Source organism: Ischnura elegans, chromosome 12, assembly GCF_921293095.1.
Source record: "Ischnura elegans chromosome 12, ioIscEleg1.1, whole genome shotgun sequence".
In the NCBI taxonomy this organism is placed as follows: Eukaryota; Metazoa; Arthropoda; class Insecta; order Odonata; family Coenagrionidae; genus Ischnura; species Ischnura elegans.
Window position 1 is genome coordinate 32,890,834 of NC_060257.1, and position 24,595 is coordinate 32,915,428.

The following is a 24,595-nucleotide window of genomic DNA, read 5'->3' on the forward strand; positions in this document are numbered from 1 at the left end:
GAATGTAAGAATTAACTTGTACGCAGTCACACAAAAATCCGTCGGTCGTAGGAAAATGGCCAGGAAGGGTTTTTCTTACCTACAGTTGCTTATCAAGCAATGGACGTCCGCCTTATTTGTTCAACATATTTCTCTTTGAAAGAAATGTAAAGAAACGTTCCGCAAGAACTCATAATACCGATCTATTCATTACACAACATCATGCGGAGATGTACCATATATCGTTCACAGCGTCCATTTCTCGCCGATGTAATTCAATGTCTGGTGATGGTAAATCATGTTAATCCATCGCAAGTTTTGAAGGAAAATTTTTCGATTTGATAAATTCCATCATACTGAAACGAAAAGTGAACTCGATTATTGTATCTTTAATCTACGTATTATGTAATACTATGGGATCATTCTCATTCACTTTATGTAATTTTATTTACACATTTATTCAGGATCTTTGAATTGTATTATTTTTTTTCTTTAGTTGTTCATTTAAGGATGTCTAAAGGACCTATGCCAATGAATGATTATTATTATTAAGCACGTTCTACGTCTCCTGAATCCAGATACAATGTATACAATAATAACGCTAGCGTCTTAAGAAGCATCGGAAAACCTGCTTTGGAAATGTAGAATCTGAGTTTTTCCCGGCGTATGCTCTGCAGGAATATTTCTCGGGTTTCCCACTGGGTGTCGTATCGGGTGTTAGTTCCCAACGTTTCCATGACTGAGTCCGTCATCGTCATCAGGGGATAATATCGTCATTAACCCCTGATGACGATGACGGACTCAGTCATGGAAACGTTGGGAACTACAACCCGATACGACACCCGGTGGGAAACCCGAGAAATATTCTTGCACTGCTTTGGAAATCTTCTTAAATCAGGACACCTAATTGATAAAGCAGGTAGCACACCTGACCGGAGATTGGGTGATCCGGCTTCGAATCCCGCACTACCCAAATGAGTTTTTCATGTTTTATGTCATTATTGGTGAAAATGTGTTATGATTTATGTCTTATTTTCCACGTGTAGAAAAGTAGTTGTTTCCTTAAAATTATCATTATTTTTATTTAGCCTGTCATTTATGAAATGTTCCTAATAAATAACTATTTAACTTAATGAAGCATATTTATAATAAGCTGGATGGCTTATTCGAAAGCTTATATTACATTGTTCTATGGCTTATTTATATAAAAATGACGATGATAAAGTTTCCAAGTAGGCTTCCGCGGAGATTATGATGATATTTAGAGATTTTTCCGGGTATTCTTCTGCGTTTATCCATTTTGTAGGACAATATATCGCCAGCTGGAACGTTGGCGAAATATTGTCCTACAAAATGGATAGACGCGGAAGAATACCCGGAAAAATCCCTAAATATCATGACGATGATAAAGCTGTTTTATTCCTTGTGGACGCTTGCTGAACTCTAATGATGTTATCATCTCATGAAGCGTGGGAGATTATTTTCGTATTTTCCTGCGCTAAACTTACGAGAGAACACCTGAAATAGGAAGAATTTTTTCGTCTTTACTCATCTTTGCCTTTCATTCATCGATTAAAAGAAAACGTTTTGCGATTTCCTGTCTGTCTGATGGACCCCATTATTCTCGGAAAAAAGAATAAATCCAGATAATTTATTGAGGAAACTGTCATAGCTATACATCGACTTTGGTAATTTGTTCATAATTATAACCATAATTTCTATTTACGCTGTTTTATATATGGCTGTAAAATGTCATTCCTTCATTTTTATTTGTGAATATGTTATATCTATTATTTTAAAATATGTCTTAGAGGTATATAATTATTTTTATGCATTTTATATGTAATAGCATGTTTGTATCATTTTTCTATTTATCAACTGTTTGTTCACGCTGACAGTTATCTGTGACTCTGTCTTATAAGACAAAGGGCATGAAACAATTTTAACCATTTTCTTTGGAAATTCTCCGTAACTAATTGTAAATTTTGTAAATGGGTAATTCACCTGTGATAAAACTTTATTATTATTAAATAAGACAAAATACGAGCAGTTGAAAGGTAGTGATACGTCCCTTAATATTCACACAACATACATTTCACTCATACGCATTTCACTCAACGCTATTCTTTTTCCTTGGCTCAAAATTCCGTGGAAGATTACTCGAATTCTCTCTGGAGGTTTACGTAAACCGTCCACGCGTTAATCTTTTATTTGGCGTATGCGTGGAGGCCGTGCCTATTGGTCATAGGAAGAAGCCTTTTGCTTCCATCGACCTTTCTGTACCTCGTAAAGGTCAAAATGCGGATGCGATGACCGCCATCCGACAGCGTAAACTTGGCGTTTGAAACGCTGCGCTGGTGTTTTCAATTTCGTAAACACTGAGAGTTTTATTTTTATTTTTTTCTGACGCTATTTTTATTGAAAAGTTTTCCGTTGCGATGGGAGAAAAAAATTTGAATAGCCAGAACCGTTGAAAGGCTTTGAATGGCACCACTATGGCCTCTATGCCTGTATACTTCGATTCACCGCGGAGTTCGTTGGCAGGCGGAGTGAAGGGCAAGCTTCAAAGAACGTAGACCTCATGTAGGATGGTGTATTCTTCGATTCAGTATGGAATGAAAATAGATTTTACTGTGATATTCCTCATAAAATGTTAGTTTCTTAATTGCGTGTGCTTGATCCTTTCCTTCATTATTTCGTCTCAATCAAGGTCATTTCGATGTGACGTAAAAATCTGTGTCATTAACCATTGAATTTAATATGGGATCACAAGCTTGAAACATCCACTCTGTTCGACATTCAATGAAATTCTGTCGGTCACGTTGTAAACACGATATAAACGCAAAGATTATCGTTATATGGAATTGGTCTATGTCATATAATAATTATACTCAAGAGGATCTATGCTACAGCATTATCTTCGATCATAGACATGGTGTAGTAGTATCGACCCTGATGATGATGCAATAGCATTGAAACCCTGGTCATATTAAAATTTATTTTACCTTATTCCAATCTTGAAATCTTTTACCTTATTCAAATCTTATCTCAATATTTGAATCTTGAACTTATATGAATCTTGAAGAATCACCAATGGTACTATAATTGAAAGTTTTACCAGTTCCACTTTAAGAATTTTTAGTAGGTAGAGGGAGTTTCTTCGATCATAATCAGGTGGGATTATAATATCTTGGTAAATAGAAATTACTGACATTTTTTCACTAATACATTTTCTTTACTTCACAGCCGGTTCCAATACATTTTGTTTGTGTGATGGCAACGCGATAGAGAATGGACTTCAATGAAGCCACTGCCAGTTGAGAGCCTCAAACCTGCGCTGAAGCCGCGCACAGCGATAATATTTCAAAGACTGCTGCGTGTACGGCGGTGAAGTATGCATGAATTGCCAAGACAGAAAAAGAGCCTGGATAGCTTAGTGGTGTTGGAATCAGAGAACCTGGATAGCGTAGTAGTCTGCGTAGTAGCCCGGAAAGCCATAGGTCCATGGTTCGATTCCTGGTCCAGGGGAATATTTTCTCATGGCAATTAATGTATATTTCACCGCCGTTCACGCGGCAGGATTTGAAGCATTACACATTTTATTTTATCTTCAGACCTAAATTTACCCCCGCGAACGAAGACCCTGAGCAAACAAAATTCCTATTCACCGACTACCGCGTATTAGCCACCAAGTTTCATACGCACCACCAACTTATTATAGTCAGGTTATGATAACATTCGCTACAAGTATTTGTGTTAAATCGCGCATTCGTAGCTTTCCAAGGATGGAAGGCTAATAAGGCCAGCAACAGGCCATTACTTTTAGATAAATATATAACCTCAGTACTCTTCTCGTCTGGCAGCGTAAGAAAGTTTCACTCATTGTCAGTGGAAGAACACTTCAGAGATCTACTATCACTAAAATCGACATTCCCTCTTTTTAAGATACGATACACAGCAAGTATATACATATATTTCAACACAGTAATTTATAGTAATAACAACTTTGCTTTCTAAAACTTAAAGATTAGTTGTAGAAATCAAAGTTATTAATATTCATAACTTAAAATGGAATTGATGTCTCCATGTTTCTGGGTTTCTCCGCGTGGATTTTCTTTGTGACGACAGTTGATCGACCTGAAGATGCCGGTTGGAATACCGGAGAAACTGTCGTCACAAAGAAAATCCACGCGGTGAAACCCAGAAACATGGAGACATCATCTAGACAACGCCGCGGAAAACTACGCATTAAAATGGAATTCTACAAGGTTGAGGACTCAACAATTCAGTGCAACAGTAATATAGGGTAAATTGAGTGAGCACTATATGATACAGCTTAGTAGAGCCGTAGGCCTACCTCCTTAAGGATGGAAGCCGCGTCGTGTGGTTGGCGGGTGGGAAATCTTTTGCCCTCCAGAGAACCTTGCTGTCGTTAGCGGACTAGTGTTAAGCTGTTGTTGACGATCAGTCCCGCCTCAAAATTGTTACATGGCCGCCGCCGGCAGAATTAGCTGGGTGCGAATTTTTCTTCGAGGGACTGACGACGATCTACATGATACTTTCCCGGTTTATAATATTCGTGAGGCTACGGGTTGATGTGGCGGCTAGTGTTTTGGCCTCCAACCCCGTCGGTCCGGTTTTTAATCTCGTCTGTGGTGGAGATTTTCAGAGACTGCTCGATCCCTGCTTGAGTGCTATTTTGGAGGGCATTTCAAGTACAGCACTCTGTCCGTTGGATGGGACGTTAAGCCGTTGTCCCCTTGGCGCCTATTGTTAAAAGTACGGTAATTCCAACGCCGGATTTCTTTCCTCCCTTATCCCAAGAGCTCAATGACCTCAGCTATCGGTCGCCCCCTCAAAGTAATTATTATTTGTTTATTATTTACATGTACTGTACGTGAAACTGATGATATGGAGTAATTAACTAATTGTAAGAGTAACTTAATTTCCCTTGGTGGTTACATAGTAAGTAATTTTGTTACTTGTAATCCGTGCGGTCAAAACTGTCACCTACTTATACTAGCAATGTGATAATTGTCGCGTGAAAATGCTTTGGTTTCCGTATACAATTGCACCCCCTTGTCTGAGCAAATATTTTGAAAGGGACAGTATTCGAATTTTCTCTATTACATCAAACTATTCATTCGTGGGGAATTGCTCTACTTTCGTAGAGGAATGTTGCAGTGATGCGTTCTCTTCTTTTAGTTAACTTCATCCATACCAGCTTTTTGCTCTGGAAACATTAATTATTTTCCTTCTTTGCAGGTTAGTTTTCATCACATTCTGGAGTATAGTAACCGTGTTCTTCGTTTGGATGTTTTTTCAAAGTGCACGCATAATGGGTGAGTTGATAATTTAAGAAGGAATTGGATACTTTATTTTGCATGTTTGAATATGACGCAGCTTTGGGTGTTTCAATCTTATAGATAAACTTCAAATATGTATGAGATGTTTAAATACTTGTTTGAAGGTATTATCATGTTTATTATGGGATATTCTTTTTATGAGGGCGTATAAAATTTCAATGAATTTTTCAGTTTGAAAAACATCTACTCAAGTAACTGAACGGGATATACCGCAAAGCAGAAGGTTAGTTTGTAGTTAATGGAAGGGATCGCTGTTTCCAGAATGAAAAGCTTTTGTGAGTTTTCATTTTTTTATTGAAATAAGTGTTCACAACGCTTTTCTTTGGTATTTTACGTCATCATTATGGATGACATTAGAAATATTCAGCTTATTATAAAAAATATTTTTTTATTAAGTGAGTCAAACCTATGAATAAAAAATTATATAAATTGATGGGCCTTCTGTATCATAGGGTATTGATTTATTTTTCCGATTTTATAAATTTAAACTGTCATCCCCTCATTATTTTATCTTTCCTCTGTTACGTGCTGCTACAAAATTTTATTGACATCGAACAGTCATACCTCCGCTTATTTGTCACGAAGTCGCATGAAAAACATGCCCGGATTTCCGTGCAATCACGGTCTGATTGCCCGAAAGTGCTGGCATTTTATATTGCGGTTAGTACTACTATATTTTTCAGTATTTTCATTTGTGCCTACTTCAACATATTTTAACATGATGTCCCAAGAGCATTTTCCGTAGACGCATCGAAAATTAGGAAACCGAGAAAAAATATCTATATAAATGAAAGAGGATGTCTGTTTGTCTGTCCGCTATGCGTTTCCATACGGCTGCCCGGATTTCGACCAAAGGTAGTGCATAGGTGCATCTTGTACTCAAAAACTACCGTAGTTCTAATTTCGGTCGCATCCGACGAGTCCATTGCGTCGTTTTCTCATGGCCGTATGTTACGTCACGTCCTACAACTTTTGCGGTTGGATATCCTATCTGGTAGGCACACCTCTTGACAAGATCAAAGAGAAAACAAAAATCCTCCCGAAGAAAAATTTCTCGGGTTTTCCACCGGTTGATGTTTTCCATGTCTCCCGACGTTTTGAGCAGCGACTTGCTGTTCACCTTCAGGGGATCTTCCTAATGAGGAGGAACAGCAAGTCGCTGCTCGAAACGTCGGGAGACAAGGAAAACATCAACCGGTGGAAAACCCAAGAAACTTGTCTACAGCTTATAAGCCGGGAAAACCTAAGATCATACATAAATCCTGCCATTTGACCATGAGCCAAGGGCGTTCCCAGGATCAAAACAAGGGGGGCAAGCCCTTCTCGTTCAATTTGTAGCATTTAAGCATGGAAAAGGCGAATCAAACCAGCATTAAAAAAACTGTAACAGCGCTTTATTAGTTGTTAACATTATTCGCTTGAAAAAGTATATTTTAGTTACTTGTGTTATACCAATATCATTTTTGTGGCTATAAAGAATTTTTTTTAAAACTTCCAGTCCTGATTTTCCTTAAAGACTTCTGCGATTATTCCTTGTAGGGAGGCCAGCTGCCCCCTCCTGTCCCTCGCTCGGTACGCCTATGCCATGAGTTCCAAGTTTCCCACTTTTCTGGGTACTTTCCATACCGGTGCAACGCCGGGTGTCTTGCTAGTGACTGATAAGTGATGGAAGAACTCATTTTTACAAGAAGACGTAAAATTAGGGCGTGTGAAGTACTTATACTGTTGTGTCAGTTACGGATACAGAAAAAAATCAAAGAGGGGCGCAAAAGATATTTTGAGCTACCTATACTGTTATCGTAATGAAAAACAATCAAGTTAATCGCAAAATTTAAGATATTTTTATTTAAACAGATCACAGGCATATACAAGACAATGCTATCTTAAGATATAAAAAAGTTGCAATTATGGTTCCGCAATGTTCAGCAAAACGGGTAGCTCCGCAAGGGTGGCTCTGAGCCCTCATATGTAACCGCCACTGTGTTGTGCTTGAGATAACATTGTTTTTGGATAAAGCTACCATGTTTATTTATCCCCAGAGAATAGTCCTCGCGAAAATGAGGATAGATGAAAAGGACAATGAAATGAAAAGAATGTGAGTTTGCTGAAACAAAGTCATTAGAAACGAAAAATCAGCCACCCCTAGCCGCAGTGAGGTAGAGTTGTTATTACGCCTTGGTTTTTTTGGTGCATTGATATAGTGTCATTACTCATCCTTAGTCAGTTCTATAGCAATTCCCAACTCCTTCACTTTCGCCATCAAAAGCAGCAAGTCTTTAGATATCTATTCAGCGAAACTGTATTTTTATATATTTGCGAACAAACCTGACTTTTATCTTCTCCCCATATAGGAAATTTGAAAGATTAGTAATTTAGTAGAATAAAATAAGTGATTAGTAAATTATGATAAAGCAAAAATATGTGCTCCTAATTATTTTTTTTACTTTTTTCTGAATGTTTTTTGCATTGTTGCTTGTATCTACTACCCCGCCATTAGGGTGTTATACCATGAATATAAATAAATATATATTCTTTTTAATCGTTTGCGGATAAAGTAAACTTATTGGATGTCTCAATGTTCACGGAAGGTATGATTGGGACGCATTTTTGCCGGAGAAAATTGCTGTAGCGTATAACTTGTGTAAGCTAAGAGTTGTTAAAGCAAAGCATTTGATATTAAAATTAGTTATGGAGTCCCGAAATAAGATCAACTTTTCCTCTAATATGTGCTCCTAATTATTGTTTAGTTTTCTCTGTGAGTGTTTTAACATTGCTTATTATATCCACCACTCTGCTCTTAAGGCCTGTTTACACGGTACATTAACACGTACGGGTTAATGTCTAAATGTACGAACGCGAGAATGAACGCCAAAATGCACCGTGTAACCACCCAACTTGTGCGAATGCATGCACAGAAAATAGAACCTGTTCTAATTTGGTTCATGCATTCGCACATGTTCCGTTCCGGTCCACAAAAATCATTCACGCAAACGTACATTAACTCGTACGTGTTAAAGTATCGTGTAAACATGCCTTTAGATGTGTTCCACCCTGAATATAAATAAATATCCACTATTTTCTAACGTTTTCGGATAATGCCAATGTGTGGGATGTATAGATTTTCACGGAAAGTAAAATTGGCACAAATTTTGGACGTAGAAAATTGCTAACTAGCGTAAGATAAGGTTTGTTAAAATACTGCGTTTCATAATGACAGATGAATAATGAAGTCCCGAAATAATATACTAGGGTATATTCCGCTCGTAGCTCTTTAGAGGATAATAATCAAAGTGATTCAGGGTACGGATGATTTCATTGCAGAACCCTACTCCTAGCGACGCCACTTGACACGTGGACTGCATTTGCTGCAGTATGTCTGCAGCATAGATCAAAGAATCGTGGAGGTGGAGCCTATGTGCGCTCGAAAGTCGACTGTATACCTCTTTTTTTTTGGGAAAAATATGATCTTCCCATCTAATTTTCCGCACTAACTTGCATCTCTGTGTGTTGATCTGTAACTTGATGTTTTTGCAATGCAATTTTCTTGCGGATAAAGGGAAGTTTGAATCAAAATTAAATCTGAACACCGCACTCGAAAGTACTTTATTCGGATACAATGGGTGTTTCAAGAGGAATCTGCAATAATTTAGGGGCTGGTAGGGGAGACAATTTTAGGCATTTTTTTTACCCATTTAGGCCAATCTCACAATGGCTGAGATTACGCAATCGTATTGTTATTGCTCCCTAAAAAGCTCTCGATTAATTGTTACACACAATTATGATCCCAAATTTTCGTAAAACCGCAATTATTTAATGTCCTTAAAAATCGGAAGTATTTAATAAAATGTCGATAAGGCTGGATAACCAAGAAAAACAGTATTCATGTTAAATGGTAAGTGTATCCATTAAAATGTTTGCGTTGCCATCTAGTTCAATAACTAAAGAATTGCGACCCCATGTTTATGGACAACAAATGCTTAAAGTTGTCTCCCTCACCACCTCCTGAAATATTGCAGATTCCTCCTGAAACACCCTGTAATTGAATTAAACTAAGAGATTCACCTTACGAACATGATATTTGTGGTGTCGAGTAGTGGCATCAGGTTGATATGACAGACTTCACCCGGGGTGGACGCACGTGTACCGGAATGCATCATGTGTTTTCAACGAATCCTTTGTATATCATCTGTTGGAATTTAGCATGTTTTTTTGCCTGCCGAAAAATGCGAATAATTTCAGTGTGAAAAGAAAGAGTTGGACGAAACATATTCATTTATTTCAGTTTCCAACAGTATTAATCAACAACAGGAAACACCTTAAGCCTATAAAATATTAAAAAATATAAGATTTGCCCTGTTTTATCATCAAAATGCCCTTAAGGAAGCACATTAAATACTCTTGGACTTAAACCAAATATGTCCTATTCTCTGGAATATCTGTTGTATATGTTCCATGCCCTCTTTGGAGGTGAGTTTTCTCCACATTTAGTGTTGCATTCTTTCCTAAATAACTGTTGTTTTTCTGTTGTTTCTTCTGTGAATTTTGGGAACATAGAAGTCAATCATCTCAATCAATTGTGAGTTGGTCACACTATTTAAAATATCATACAGATACTTCAAATAATGTATGGGAATTTTAAACATACTTACTATGTTCAGTCGTTGTCCTTCATCGGAATTAAATTGTTTCTTTTTATCCTTGTCTTAACATTATTTGTTAATTGTCGTTCATAGCTGTATAAATAACCGTATGTCCTTCAACTCCAATGATTTTATCTTTGTCTGTTTTAATCCTTGGCATATTCAGTATTATATATTATATAGTAGGCATTATTCAGTATATTCATATTCATTATGAGTCGCATAAGCATTTTATATTTTAATTATATAAATGCTGCGGTTACCAAGGAAATACGCTAATGATGAAATTATTTTTTTTAAATTTGGTTGTATATGTACGTGAAAATTAAATTATGAGGAAAAAAATGTGATGAATAATTGATTACCATCTTGGATCTGTGGATGTCGTCGTGTTATGGACAATCCTTCACCATTTGTAAATTTTCTCTTTGCCTTACTCAATCCTTAAAAAAGGAATTAAAAGTCGTAGTTTGGTCGTAGTTTAAATAAGAATTAGGTTTTTCCTTAATATTCATTGACGGTAAAACATGATAATATTGAGTATCTGTACTAAGAGCTGTTTTCCAAAGTATTCGATTGAAGGAGTTTTGGGTGCAACATAGAATGATAGGATACTGTGGATGTCGTCGTGTTATGGACAATCCTTCACCATTTGTAAATTTTCGCTTTGCCTTACTCAATCCTTAAAAAAGGAATTAAAAGTCTTAGTTTAAATATGAATTAGAAGTCGTAGTTTGGTCGGGAGACAATCTAAGACTCTCTTACTCCACTTGAAATGAAATTGTTCCTTTGTACTACTCTGTTGAGTTTACACCACTATTTTGTATATAACATATATCTCTGGAACAACTTTGATATCCGTGAGGTAATCAAAGTGTACAAATGTTACTACTTCTTCCTCATGTTTCTCGCGAGCTTTTAATGATTTCGGGGTCCCATGAGCTCGGTAAAACTTTCTCATCTTATTTCTCAACCTCCTGAGTTAAACCAGCGTTATTGTTCATGACTCATTTTTCATTGTCCATGTGCCATACCTTTTACGAAACTACAAAAAAAGACCCTGACGAGATACTAATTTTTTCTTTGCTTAGCTCAATGTCTCTCATTGCCTTTTGCTTGAAGTACATCCTTTGTTGACTGATTTTGGTATTCTAGGTCAATGTTATTAGGTTTCTTTGTTTTTATACATTACGTAATAGTTCTGTAATAGATTTTCTTCCTAGGGAAGCTCTATCGTTATTTCTTGAATTTAGCGAGGAAAAGTAAAATGCAATAAAAGGAAATTAATTAACACATGAGTTGTACGTAAAACTTATTAATGGGTTCAGAATTATTTTTTGAAGCGGCTTATAGCCAAAGGACTATTTTGACTGTAATGAAGTCCCCGATCACCAATGAAATACCTAATGTGGAATAGGTATTTTTGTTGTTGTGGCTATTTACTTACTCCGCTTTTTTAATCGTCTTTGGTGGAAAATACTCACGTATTTCTCTTCCTGTAAGACTTCATCGCTGGTTTTCTCACGTAATATTATTTCCAAAGGGTCAGACACGTGCTTCGGTTGCAGAGAAGTTATTTTTGGTGCACTCTTAAGGAAAGTTTACACTTTGAATCACCTTCATCGAAGAGAGTCGTGACATTACACTGGTTGAGAAGAGTAAACTTTTCCCTGTAGCGTTCGAAGAAATCAGTACCAACGCTGCTCCCATGCTATTATGCTTGTAAGCCAACAAACTTCGCAGGGCAATTGGGTATCAAAGAGAGTTTCGTGATTTTGGTTATTTTTCGTAGTGTTATGACTTCAGCTGGACTCCGAGATAATTCGCCTTATAGCCTCCTTTAAGGAAATCATCACTCGTGCCTATTCCTGTCATTTGTCTTGACTTAATGTAGAATTTTTGTTTCGGGTAAAATAGGTTAGTTAGGTGATGTTAATATTTTTTTATGAATGAGAGGTATGTTTGCTGAAAAGATACCGGATCTTATGATACTGTTTCGTGCGTTTGGCCTCTAGTCTTTTCCTCTGAAAAAAATATCCACCCTCTCGAAATCCCCTACTAAGTACACTTGTTAGCTTAAATCTTCATTTTTTGGTATCCTAAATGTCTATAGTACTTAAAAAAAACAATCGTACGTTGTCGTGGATGAATTACCATTAATTTTAGCACGTTGTGAGTATATTCATCGATTTGAATGAGCGATTTTTGAATGATTCAATACTAATTTCTATATTTACAATAACTTTCACTTTTGGCATTAAAATTACATAAAACGATACCCTACTTATTTAACGAAATTCCGTAATAAGAAGGGAAATTCTCCATGTAAGCTTTAAGAAATTTATAATTCCTCTAATTTGTCTTGACTTTAAGTAGAATTTTTGTTAGGGCAACAGAAAACTGTAACTTAAGTTAGGGATTATTATTATTTTTACGTATAAGGAATGTATTTACGGAAAAGATGCTGGATCTTATGACACAGTTACATGCGTGTGATCTGTAGTAATTTTCTCTACAAAATATATCCGCTCCCTCGAAATTATTCTCGTTAACTTAAGTATTCATTTTTTAAGTATCCTATGCGTATAAAGTATTGATAAAACAATCGCACGTTGACCTGAATGAATTGCCATGAATATTTGAGCACGTTGTATGTTCATTAATTTGATTAAGCGATTATTAATTACACTCATCAAGTTTCTACATTTATAACATCTTTCTCTTTTGGAATTAAAATTACATAAAACGATACCCTACTTCTTCGTCCAGAATTCATATCTTATTTCAAGGTTCTTCCTTAATATTCATTGACGGTAAAACGTGATATTATTGAGTATCTGTACTAAGAGCTGTTTTCCAATGTCATCATTTGTAAATTTTCGCTTTGCCTTACGCAATCCCTAAAAAAGGTTTCAGCTCAACTAGCCAGAATCAGGGTTCATTTTTTTAAACTTCCATGGATTTCTAATGATGTAGGTGGTAGGAATACATAAGAGAAAACGTACAACAAAATATGATTCACGATAAAGCAATTTCAATGTCTATGATTACGCAATGAATGAAAGTAATCTGATCAATTTCGTGTCGCGACGTAGCATATCTCAGTAACATCTTAGCTAGCGGTAGCTATCAAGTGAATAGACGCTCATTAGGATGATTTCAGCGTTCTCAAATTCGATTTTTGTCGCGAGTAATACAGGAAAATAATTTAGGCGCTGCAGATACAACCTTAGGCGTCTCCTTCCAACCAACCTCCTTCTTACTGATCCATAAAGTCCCATTCGCAGTAACTGAACTTCTCTTAAATTAACTTATAAGAACAAAACTATTTAATTACATATTCCTTTAATCACAGCACAGACCGTGCAAGATCAATCGCGAAGTCGATTTTAGAGAACTTAATATTGTTTTCAGGTCTCTCGATGGAGAAAACTATGTGCCTTGCTACTAGTTAATTTCAAGAAAAAATTGAGCTTTCCTCTTCCTAGAAGTCGAGTTACGCCTTTAAGTTTCTATTGCGAACCAACAGCCGCTCTTTTTGAGTTATCAACTTCATTGATACGCCTTGTTAAGTTACGTTGTAATGAACTAGGCTTTATTATTGCGTTATACCCCACTTTTACGTGTAAAGTAGGCTTGAAGGTTAGTGATGAGTCTGATATGGAGTGTAGCGCCTTACGGTACGAAAACGTGGACACTTGGGAAGGAGGACGAGAGAAGACAGGTGGCGTTAGAGATGTGGGTGTGGAGAAGAATGGAGAACGTAAAGTAAAAGGAAAGGAGGAGGAACGACGTAGTGCTGGACAGGGTGGGTGAAGAGAGGAACCTTTTAGATGAAATACGGAGGAAACAGAAGGCATGGATAGAGCGAGTACTTAGCGAGGAGGGCATGTTGAAAACAGTGTTAGAGGGTGGAATGTTGGGTAAACGACGAAGGAAGAGAACTGGATTTTAACGTAGAATGAAATGTATTAGGCATTATTGTGAATTGAAGAGGGAAGTGTTTGGTGGAAAGGGAGGCTATCGGAATACTTTTTAGTAATCTATGGTAACCTACCTTAATCGGTAAAATACTTTGATAAAAACATTGCGAAAACATATTGGTAACCTAGGACACTTCTGTGTTGACAACAGCGGTCTGCTTTTACGAGTAAACCAGCCTTAACATTCGGAGGTAGTTGCAGAAAATTTTCTTTCGAGCGTTCGTAAGTGTGGCTTCTGCGCTGGTGTGCGAGGCGGCAGGGGCGTGTCGATGGTGGAATTCAAGGTCGAGCCCCTTTATTGAGTTAGAGAGAAGGGGAGTTACCTTCTCCCCTTTCACGAAGAGCCAAGCCAGCGACGCTGCTGTATGGATCCATTTAGGAGGGAGCCTGGAGGAACGGTAAAGGTGTGAGAGGAAAGGGAGGTGTGAAGCGTGGGCGGAGGGAGTCAGAGGGAAGGAAGGAGGGGGGAGACTTCGAGGTCCACTCCCTCCCTTGAAATGCGGAAAAAAAATAACAGTTGTCTGAATAGGGTAGTTTCCTTCATCATTCAAGGAAACGAAAGGCATCGATTGCGATTCGTTACCCACCATTAGTGTATTCATAACATACAAATTATTTGGTTTTAGAAATCCCAGTTAAGACGAATTGTAATGGTCAATTTTAACCTCATTGGAAAAGGTCAAATTGGCACCCATTCGATGCCACTTCACGCGACGTCACAGGGACCAAGATGCTATACGAGCAGATAGGAGTTTTACATCGTCTGAGATTACCAATGCATGCGTGAGGCACAGAGCTGAGCTTTAGAGTTCTCCTTCTACCCTGTTTTTTTCGTACCTATCTCTTTAGTTGTCTGTTATCTTGCAGTCTCTCCCACTGATACTACAAAATAGGATTCTCGATTTGGCCCTTAAATGTTTTGTCACCTGCCGCACATTGAAATGGGTTTACAAAAGTCGCCACTCGTGTCGCCGACGGACAAATCGATCCGAGTTTCACAGAGAAATGAGATGTAATTAGGAAATGTTAACCGAAATAGTACATTACACATAATGATGTGATCTATCAAATTCAAAACTTTTCAATACTCTTCCTTGCAATTACAAATATTGCAAAGCAAAATATTGGAAAAAATTGGATTGCATTGCACTCATCACTGCGCCGCGGACGTTTTTGAAAATCGATTTTAATGTGACCGAATTGGCAACAGAAATCAGCTTCTGTGTGATATGGAATTAGGCCTCTGTGCAGTCCTCTTGGTCTTCACACAGGGCGTCTGTTTCCAAACCCCTTCCTCAAAGTTGTCAAATCCTCAACCACCTCTTCCTCGAATGTATAAATGTGATGATCTCACGAACTGTGATGTTTTATACCAGATATGGCTCTGTGAGCCGAAACGGGTAGTAAGCAGTAAAATAATTGTGGGAAAGCGCATCTAACTTTTATTTCAATAAATCGTAATTCCACTATTTCCCGCATGAATCGATTGAATTTAGGCAATGTATGTTTTAATAACTTTCCTAAAAATCATTCGTTTAGGATTGCGCAGTTTTTGCTCGGCTTTTTAAGGTCGATTTTTTATTCTACATGCCAATCGTAAGTATAATTTAGTCATCGACTTTTGACTTTTGTTTGACCGAAGATCAGCGTTTTGATAAATTTTATTATATTTGCTGATTTTATAATGCTGTAATACACTGAGAATATCGTTGTAAAATATTCAACGCTTTTTGGATTCTGGGGTTGTTTATTTTTTAAATTTCCAAAGAGCGGCACTTTCACCCAGTTGTAGTGCTGTTTTTTTAAGGCTGATTCAACGAACCAGCTCATCATATTGTTAAACCAGTTAACCCCACGGGTTAATTCTTTCCGCTAATGATACATTTTCCTTTTCAACCGATATTATCATAACGTTTTTTATAAACTCTCTTTGTTGTTTGTCATTTTGTCCGGGTCAAATTTTTAGGATAACTCAGAACCAGGAGACAATGCAATATTCTAACACTTTCAGTGGCGTCGACTCCATGGGGCCCGAGGGGGCCCGAGCCCCCTCAAAAATCGTTGTGGGTGTGAGGAAAAAATGTGTCAGGCTGGTCGTTTCTCCAGAGTGTCCAAATATCGAGATTCGAGTTATCAGGGTTCTAATGTTGATCATAATACTCTTCTAAAATGCTCAAGAAACTTAAAACCAACTACTTATAAAATGTCCTGGGGCAAGATCCCCGGTTAGGCCCCCCCCAAATAATTTTTGTAGGTCGGCGTCCCTGAACACTTTTATTATAAATTAACTGTATCCCGATTTTTATTGAGAATTTAAAATTAAACATGGAGATTATTCCAAAATATGGCCGCCAAAATCCGATGCTGCGATCATTTAAAGGAACGAGAATGGCATTTGCCGTCCTCGGTGGCGGCGGGGTAAAGTCCTCGCCTGCCAAACCGAAGGTCGCGGGTTCGAGTCCCGCCTGGGTAGGTTGCCCCTATCCAGGGCATGGTTGTGTGTGATAGTTGTTGTTTCATGTTATACCCTCCGATGTAAAAGGCCTTGTGAGCTGTTTTCGGGGCGATGGAAATAAATAAATAAATAAATAAATAAAAATAAATAAATAAATAGAGAGTCATAGCAATAGTCTTTGTTTACAAATTCAGTTTTATAGTGGAACATGCGCCCAACATTTTTCGTTGTAAATGAAGGAAATAATTTAGAGACTGCCAGGCTCATAGGATATTTTTTGTATTCCTTTTATTTCGCGATAAAAACGTTTTTTAATTTAAAAATATTTTATTTAGCATGTTTCTAATTGTTTGCAATGGCATAATGTGCGTTAAGGCTTTAAAAACATGGAGAAATGCACGGTTGTGGTAATTTCGGGAAACAAGCAAGCCCTATGCTGGCTAAAATTCTTTATTCATATTTGCAGCCACGACGACGCGACGCTCAAAGGAACGAGGTTCATTCGTCTTTTGTTATCATTCGACCGGCTGGTAGCACTCTCCTTCCCCTTTCCACTTCCGCTAGCTGACTATCACGAAGGAGTACGGGAAACCTTATCTATTTCTTCTTTTTTTCCTTCTATTTGTGCGTTCCAATCCATTCCCTCGTCCTAAACGTGCGATAATAATTTCCAGGTGAGTTGGGTAATTTAATTTTTGCCCGGGGAAAGGGATGTCAAGTTTTATTTTGATACTATCTTGGTCGGAGTAGGTATTCCGGTGTTTTTGTCTTTTATTTGCGGGAATTCCAGTTAACGGTAGCGTCACGTATCACAAAAGGCGAGTTATTTGTGTCGACTATCGGGGCAATGCTCTTTTCGTCCCTCAGCGAAGGCGTTGGAACCATTGTTTCTTTCTAGATTTTAACATGAAGAAATTTTTGTTGCATGTCAGCTGTGGATATATGCATTGCAGCAGCAGAAATGAGCATAACTTAGGGTATATTTGCAGGGGTTTGGATGTTATAACCTTGAAAAGTCCCTGTGATCGCTGATGCCGATTGGGTAAATGCAGATTGTGTGGACTATTGCTACTTTGTGATTGTGGGCTAAGTTATATTTACACACAAGTTAGTTTAAAAAAGTGGTGAATAATTTATTATGATATTAAGCCGTATTGTAGTGGAGTAATATGTACCATAATAATGCGTAACATTTTTTTAAGGTTAGCATTACATCGTTAGGCTTGTCAGCTTATTTTTACTTTTTTTCTTTAATCGCGTAAACAGTGGAGGCGTTATGTAATGTCTGGTTCTTTCTTGGCGAAATCCTGAATTTCTGGAGCGCTTTCATTTTACACCAACCTTCATGATCTGTAAACCCTGTGATTTTTGTATTGGATTCCTAAATCCCTGAAGATAATGGGCGAGTTGCTTGTCGAAACGTTTGAAAGAAGATATGAAGGTCCTTACCCGGTGCAAAACCCAAGAAATCTCCACTACTATTGTTCGCCGAGAAAGAACCAGACATTGAATAACGTAAAAACAAAGTTTAAGTTATTCATTGAAAAGGTGTAGCAAATTCTACAATGTTTCGATGGAATCCACCTACCTTTTACAAATAGTCGAAAATCTTATCCTGAATGGGAAACTCAGGTTAAGATAAAAAAAAAATGGGTTTCGAGTGTATGTTAGGATAGACTTCCTCAATGGTGATATGCAAAAGGGGCTTTTCTGCTTACTTGTATACATAACCTAAGATTATTTCCTTCCACCTCATATCTCGTTCTTGTGGTTTGTTCTCTTTTTATGCCCGTGTGAAATGTTCATTTTAGAAACACAGTTGAAAAGACGATGGGGAACCTATCAGGTATTGGTTTCCTGTAAAATATCGGAGACAGATTATATCCTCCGAAATATCCGTGGGAATAGTGTTAGGAGAAGTCCTCAAGCGTAAAAAGAAAATGTTGAAATTAGTTTGTTCTATAGTTGTGCTGGCGATGGGAAGTCGAACTTGAGCAGACATGGCGAACATAAATAATGTATGGTAAAGATATAACTTAAATCTCCCTTGCGTGGTGTGTATTTACTTATTGGAATGCATATTTCTAGAGGAAATTTCAATAAGAGATACGGTGGAGACAGATGTTTTTAATGGAGTGAGTACTAAGAGAGGGGGTTATGTTAGAAACAGTGTTTGAGGTAAGAATGAAAGCAATGCGGAGAAAAGGGAGGAAACTTATAAATAATAGGATATATATATATATATATATAGAATGAGAGAGAATAGGCATTTCTAGGAATAGATGAGGACATTGTAATTCTAGGAGGGGAACAGGCTCATCTAAATTACGCACCTTACATTTAATATGCGGTTTCAGCTACATGGGAAATAGAATTATTATTTTTAAAACTCATTCGAATGTCCATTTTGGAGTTTCACTCGCATTAACTGACTTACGATTATTTATAAAACCGTTCATAAACTTCTATTACATATATTAGAGAATTTTCGCTTTATGGAGCGAACGAATCGGACTAATCTTCGAGCCATAGCTCGAAGAAGCCAGTTCCAAAACAAATGATGACCTCTACAAATCGCATGGAAACAGAGTATACTCTATGGCATGGAATCCTTCAAAAGGAAATGCGAATGTATGGAAAGCAGTTTCATATGAAATATTTTCCGTACGCAGCAGTTACAAAACAAATGATGACGTCAGGAAATCCTGTCTAATAGTTCAGAAGCAGTTCCAAATGTGTAGCGAGCAATTCCACTCAAGCACACTCTCTGCAAAGCAGTTCGAAAAGGGATTACGGATGATATTTAACACATTGAAAGGACTTGCTCATTTCCACACTTATTTATCCCTAACGACCCATGTTTCGCCACAATATGCCATTTTCAAATTACCTTAAAAACCATATAGATTTTTCCCGAGTTCTACCCTGAAAATAGCATTATGTGCCGAAACCTGGGAATGGTTGGGAGAAACCATCCACAATAGCCTCTTTGATAGGCGCCGAGGGGATCACAGCTTGTTGCCCCATCCGACAGGCGAAGTGTTGGAGTACAAATTCCATTCTCAATGTGCCCGGCGCAGTGGATAGCGCGTTGGACTTTTAAACTAAAATTCCTGGGTCGAATCTCACCAGGGATGAAAATTTTGGTAGCGGCGTGAGTTAATCAAAGCACTGCAGTAACAAGTGCCTTTGTACGCAGTAACGCGCATGGATGCTAAGTTGAATACATTAACGGATGAAGTTCGCCATGAAAAAATGTGTGGCTTAGCCGTGAGTTAATCACATGGGTGAGTTTTCCATCATCCATGATTTGTCTTTGAATGCATGTTAATCACCTTAATTTTTAAAGGGGGTTTATTCCTATAAAGGTTGATAAATTTAGACGAGATTCCCAAAGTGATAAATAAGTCCATTGTGTGAGAAGTAGGGAGAGTAAGAAGGGTTTTTGCAAGGTATTATGTTAGGCCTGCCAATAGAATCAATATATTAATTTGCTGGTAAGCTATAGATTAAATTAAGCTTGGTCCGAAATCACGGAAAAAGCTCTGCCACCGATGAGATTTGAATCCGGGCCCGCAGGCTCAATATGGGCCACTATGCCACCCAGCAGCTCGATTCTGTAAATGTGATATGGCCGTCACAAGCGGATTTCGTCAATGTATTCACGGCTTTGACGCTGGAGCGATTCTGAAACTTTTTAGTGACGTCACTCTCACAGCCGCGTCCGTGAAAGTATTCACGCCCAAGAGGGCCCGTGGTAGCTTCGTCGCGGCAATGCGCTCTAATTTTTCATTATGAATTTACGCTGTGATTGATAATTAATAGCACATTATTAATTAATTACGATGGTGGCTATTTCATATTGTCACTTCCCATAAGTAATATGTATTAAAAACAAATAAAAGAAATGCGTAAAGTTAAATTTACATTCGCGTCGTATTTAAATTGATTGGCCTTCATTGCGATTGAAGTTGGTGGGAAGTTAAACCTTGCGCTAAGGGTTTGCCAATTATCTTATATTTGTGCATCTTCTAGAATGTACAAGTAAAATACTCACAACTTAATGTTCATAATAATTTGGAGTAGAACCAACGGTAAAAGTATTGTGCGGTATTGAATGTTAACAGATTTATTTAATATTTGTTTCGTAAGTTCAAGCCTTCGATTTGTTTTTATTAACGAGAATGGAGGCTCTTTACATACCTCCGCTACTGTTGCATGAGCACCAATGTCGACGGAGGCAATAGATGCACATACTTCGGCGGCAGATACGCGATATCAACAATCCCTTCGAGACGTGAGATTGGCGATGGATCACTGAGTTCACACCACAATTAATTCGTAGACGTTTAGATGGCTTGCCGGGGCATACTTTAGTACGTTAAGATAAACATTGATCATCTATTCCATCTCTTCCATGCATTATTGCTGCCGTTCAGTAACACGACCAACATGATTTGTTTTTCTGTTGACATTATAGAAATACTAAGACATGTAAACATCTCGTCCTCTAGCATAAACTGTTGATAATCTACTCGTATTCGCGCCAGAAGCATTTTCATCAGTATAAATCGTGAATAGTGGCATGTGCTTGCATAATCAGACATATATGTATGCGCACCACAGCGCATTTAAAATTATGTACTGAAATGATGAGAAAAGCTCAAACGCATACGAGAATGAACCATTATTAAATAATAAAATAACACTTGTTCTCATTCCGCGTAAGCATTAGCTTCATATTATGAGGAAATTACAGCTAACTGTGCAATTACGAGCCCGCTACGTGATAACTGACTTTGATACGCAGCACTTGACAACATATAAAAGAGGTAATGTACAGTTTATAGCTATAAACTAATTAAACAACCGTAACTTATCATTAATAGGTACTTTTAAAAGAAAGGACCTCACTCAAAATTGAGTAAAGAAGTATTATTTACTTTGAGAGTGAATATTCCACGGCATTGTATATGTTTCTCTATGGTAACTGAAGTTGCAGTTGGCCGCTGAAGTAAGTTTGTATCGGAGATTCTGATTCGTTCCTCGCGTCCGCACAGCTACCAACATAAGAAACTAAAGTGATCGTTCGCAATCCGTCAAACATCTCACGACACAGGCTTACAGGATCGCTTGAACGTCTTTCACGGTGAGAGGCGTGAGAACTCCACTGTGGTTCGAACCACGCGAAGCACAGGTATGACATTTACAGAATCGAGCTGCAGGAACCCCTAGTATTGAAATTACATATTTGCATCTTAAAACCAATATGTGTTAGTTGTCCCTGTGGCGCAGTGGATAGCGCGTTGGACTTCTAATCCAAAAGTCGTGGGTTCGAATCCCACCAGGGATGAAAATTTTGCGGTATGAGTTTTTCGCGTGGGCAAGATTTCCCTAATACAGGTTTGAAATGAATGTATATCACATTAATTTTTAATGGGGGGCATTATTCCTATATCGGTTGATAAATTAAGACGAGTTAATTATTGTATTAGGCTTGGATCGGAATCACCGACATATCCCTGCCGCCACTGAGATATGAATCCGGGCCCGTAGGGTTAGAAGTCAGTTCTCTAGCCACTATGCCAGCCTGGGATCTCCTGGATCGTTGCAAAGGGCTACTCGCATTGCGACGGAAAACCTTAGTCAGACTTACTGGTGCCCAACGAAAATACTCTATCGATTCCCACACATGACCGCCTAGCCTGATCGTCCTCCCCTGGTCTCCCAATGGTTCTCTAAAATAGTATCCATCGCGTCGTCCTACTTTTACTTGGGCATAAGCGGCCAACTTGGGGAGCGGTCACCTCCGATCCCTTGATTTCGGACACGGCTGCAAAATGCAACAGAGCGTTCGCCGACCACTGCAGTCGTGATCCCCTTGCACTCGAGTTCGTACATTAGGTTCCTATTATTTGGGCCACCTGAGGTAAGGAGTAGCCGCGTAGTTGGCTTATTGCCCAAAATTAGCTTATATTTGATTACTGGTCGCTGATTAATGTCTTTACGTGATTGTTATGACTTGACACAGTGGCGTAACTATGGGGGGATGAGGGTATAGATTCCCCCCACAAAGCCTCAGAGAAATAAAAATAAATATTTTAAACTATTGTCCAGTTTTGACGTATTATGACTGAATCTGCTTAAAGGTAAATTTTTAGTGCCAAAGCGATGTTAAATGTATTTCCATACATGTCATTTTTAAAAAAATTTCCCGATCCTCTCGTTATCTGGGGGGTCGCCCCCCAGGTCATTCCATCTCCCCAAAGCATATTCCTAGTTACGCCACTGAATTGACATGGTTGTTATCAATTAACGTGATTGCTATGACTTTACGAGATTTTCTTTTTTCCTTACAAATACAGTCTTGTAAAAATAAAATAAAAAACACGCTTTAGCCGAAAACAGTATAAAAACAGTAAAAAGTAAAAAAATAAGCTTTTCATTACTCGGAGAATAAAGTTCGGCTGCTGTATAGTTTTTTTATAAATGAGACTTAACTTTTTTATGAATGAGAGCCTGATACATGAGTACCTAATCCAAAAGTCGTGAGTTCGAATCCCACCAGGGATGAATGAATGAACTGGATTGGTACTAAATATTAATATCTAAACCTAATCTCCACCCCCGCTTTGTCCTCCGAATGATGAAAAGCCAATCTTTTGCTTTTTACTGCATTTTATATTGTTTTTTGGAGAAAGTGTGTTCTTTCATATTTTTTTATTTTATTTTTAGCTTTTTTAGTTGGGGATTATGTAATCGATTAAACAGAGGTGCCAGAGAAATTTCTGACAAAAAGTTAATAACTAATTTATATGCGTGGTGAATAATCTCCTTCGCGCTCATTATATATACTTTTTACAGAAATGGGGGTTGGATCTAAAAATACGGGATTCATTATTTTGCAAACTCTGTTACAATCGACATAAAAATAAAATTGTTGAACGAGATAGTTGCGACTTAAAGTGGTATTTGTCCAATACATGCTGCAAAATTAAGGAAATTTATCTATGAAAACTTTAATGGACGATAAAATAATCAATATTGTTTAACAACAGGTAAATTTGTATCATGAACTTTTGAGAACAGAAGTGTTTTCACTTTTCAACCTATTAATGAAGTAAATCCTCGATTTAAAACCGGTTTTGGGCCAATCGGCTTTAACACTCTTACGCACTCTTACTTTAGCACCCAACTCTTCTGGCGCTATTTTACGTTGTGCTTTAAATACTTGCCAATCGCAGAAAACATACTATATGATTCAAACCTTCATAAGATGATGTTGAGGAGAGTACTGGAGATGAATGTAAATTTGTAAAACTGTACAAATGCGACTCTTGTTATAACCATCGCAATGATTGAAAGTTACTTATTGAAAATGATCCTCATAACGGAGAAAAAATCACACAATTTTTCTCTAGTTGGCATTATTTTAAGTTTTTTTAAGGAGAATATAATTAGGAGCAGGACAACTGAATGAGAAACTGACAAAAAATAGAGGTAGGAAAATGATAAAGTAAAAAAAATAAAGCTCGATTAAAAAACTCGTTCTGGCACATGGTTGCAAAGTATTTCGGTGAAATTATCTTGAAATGTTACGAATACATATCTAAACAGCCATGATAAGTACGTTAGAATATTTTTTTATTAGTTTAACGACAAGGTACTAAACCTATAGTAAATGTCCGAATAAATTTTCCGGTCGCCATTTTAGCGAGTCAATATGCCGTCAACACGGCTGGCACAAAATATTCACAGATACAAATGAGCACGGCCTCAGCGCTAGTGTAGGATTTGGTTTCACGCATATGGCTTCCATGAAGCCTTCAATTTCCTCGCCTTGCCAACCTCATGGACACCAATTACATAGTGTTTAAATCAATTTCACATTCAAAACCGAAATTCAATAATTAGAGATAATTCAAACCTGGAACAACTATCACTATAGGACTTGTCAGCGGTTCCATAAACATTTTGTAATTTTTGTAAATCAACATAAATTCATTCCCCTTTCATATAATTCAAACGCTATTGTAGTAATAACGCACTAAATAAAATACTCTTAGTATATTCATCAGGGCTAATGGCACTAACTCTGATGAGGTCTCCGGCATAGGAGAGTAAACGTTGGTCATTTCAAAATCTTGACGCGGGTAACCCCAAAAGCAATTA

At 37.7% G+C, this 24,595-nt stretch overlaps 1 protein-coding gene and 1 non-coding gene across 2 annotated transcripts in view; both read left to right on the plus strand.

The window, feature by feature from the left end:
- The window catches only part of LOC124169236 (protein Tob1), a 254,122-nt gene that overhangs the window by 59,151 nt on the left and 170,376 nt on the right, over positions 1-24,595 (plus strand). The window lies entirely within an intron of this gene.
- Trnar-ucu lies at positions 21,704-21,776 on the plus strand. The gene has a single exon. It is a non-coding gene; the product is annotated as a tRNA-Arg (tRNA).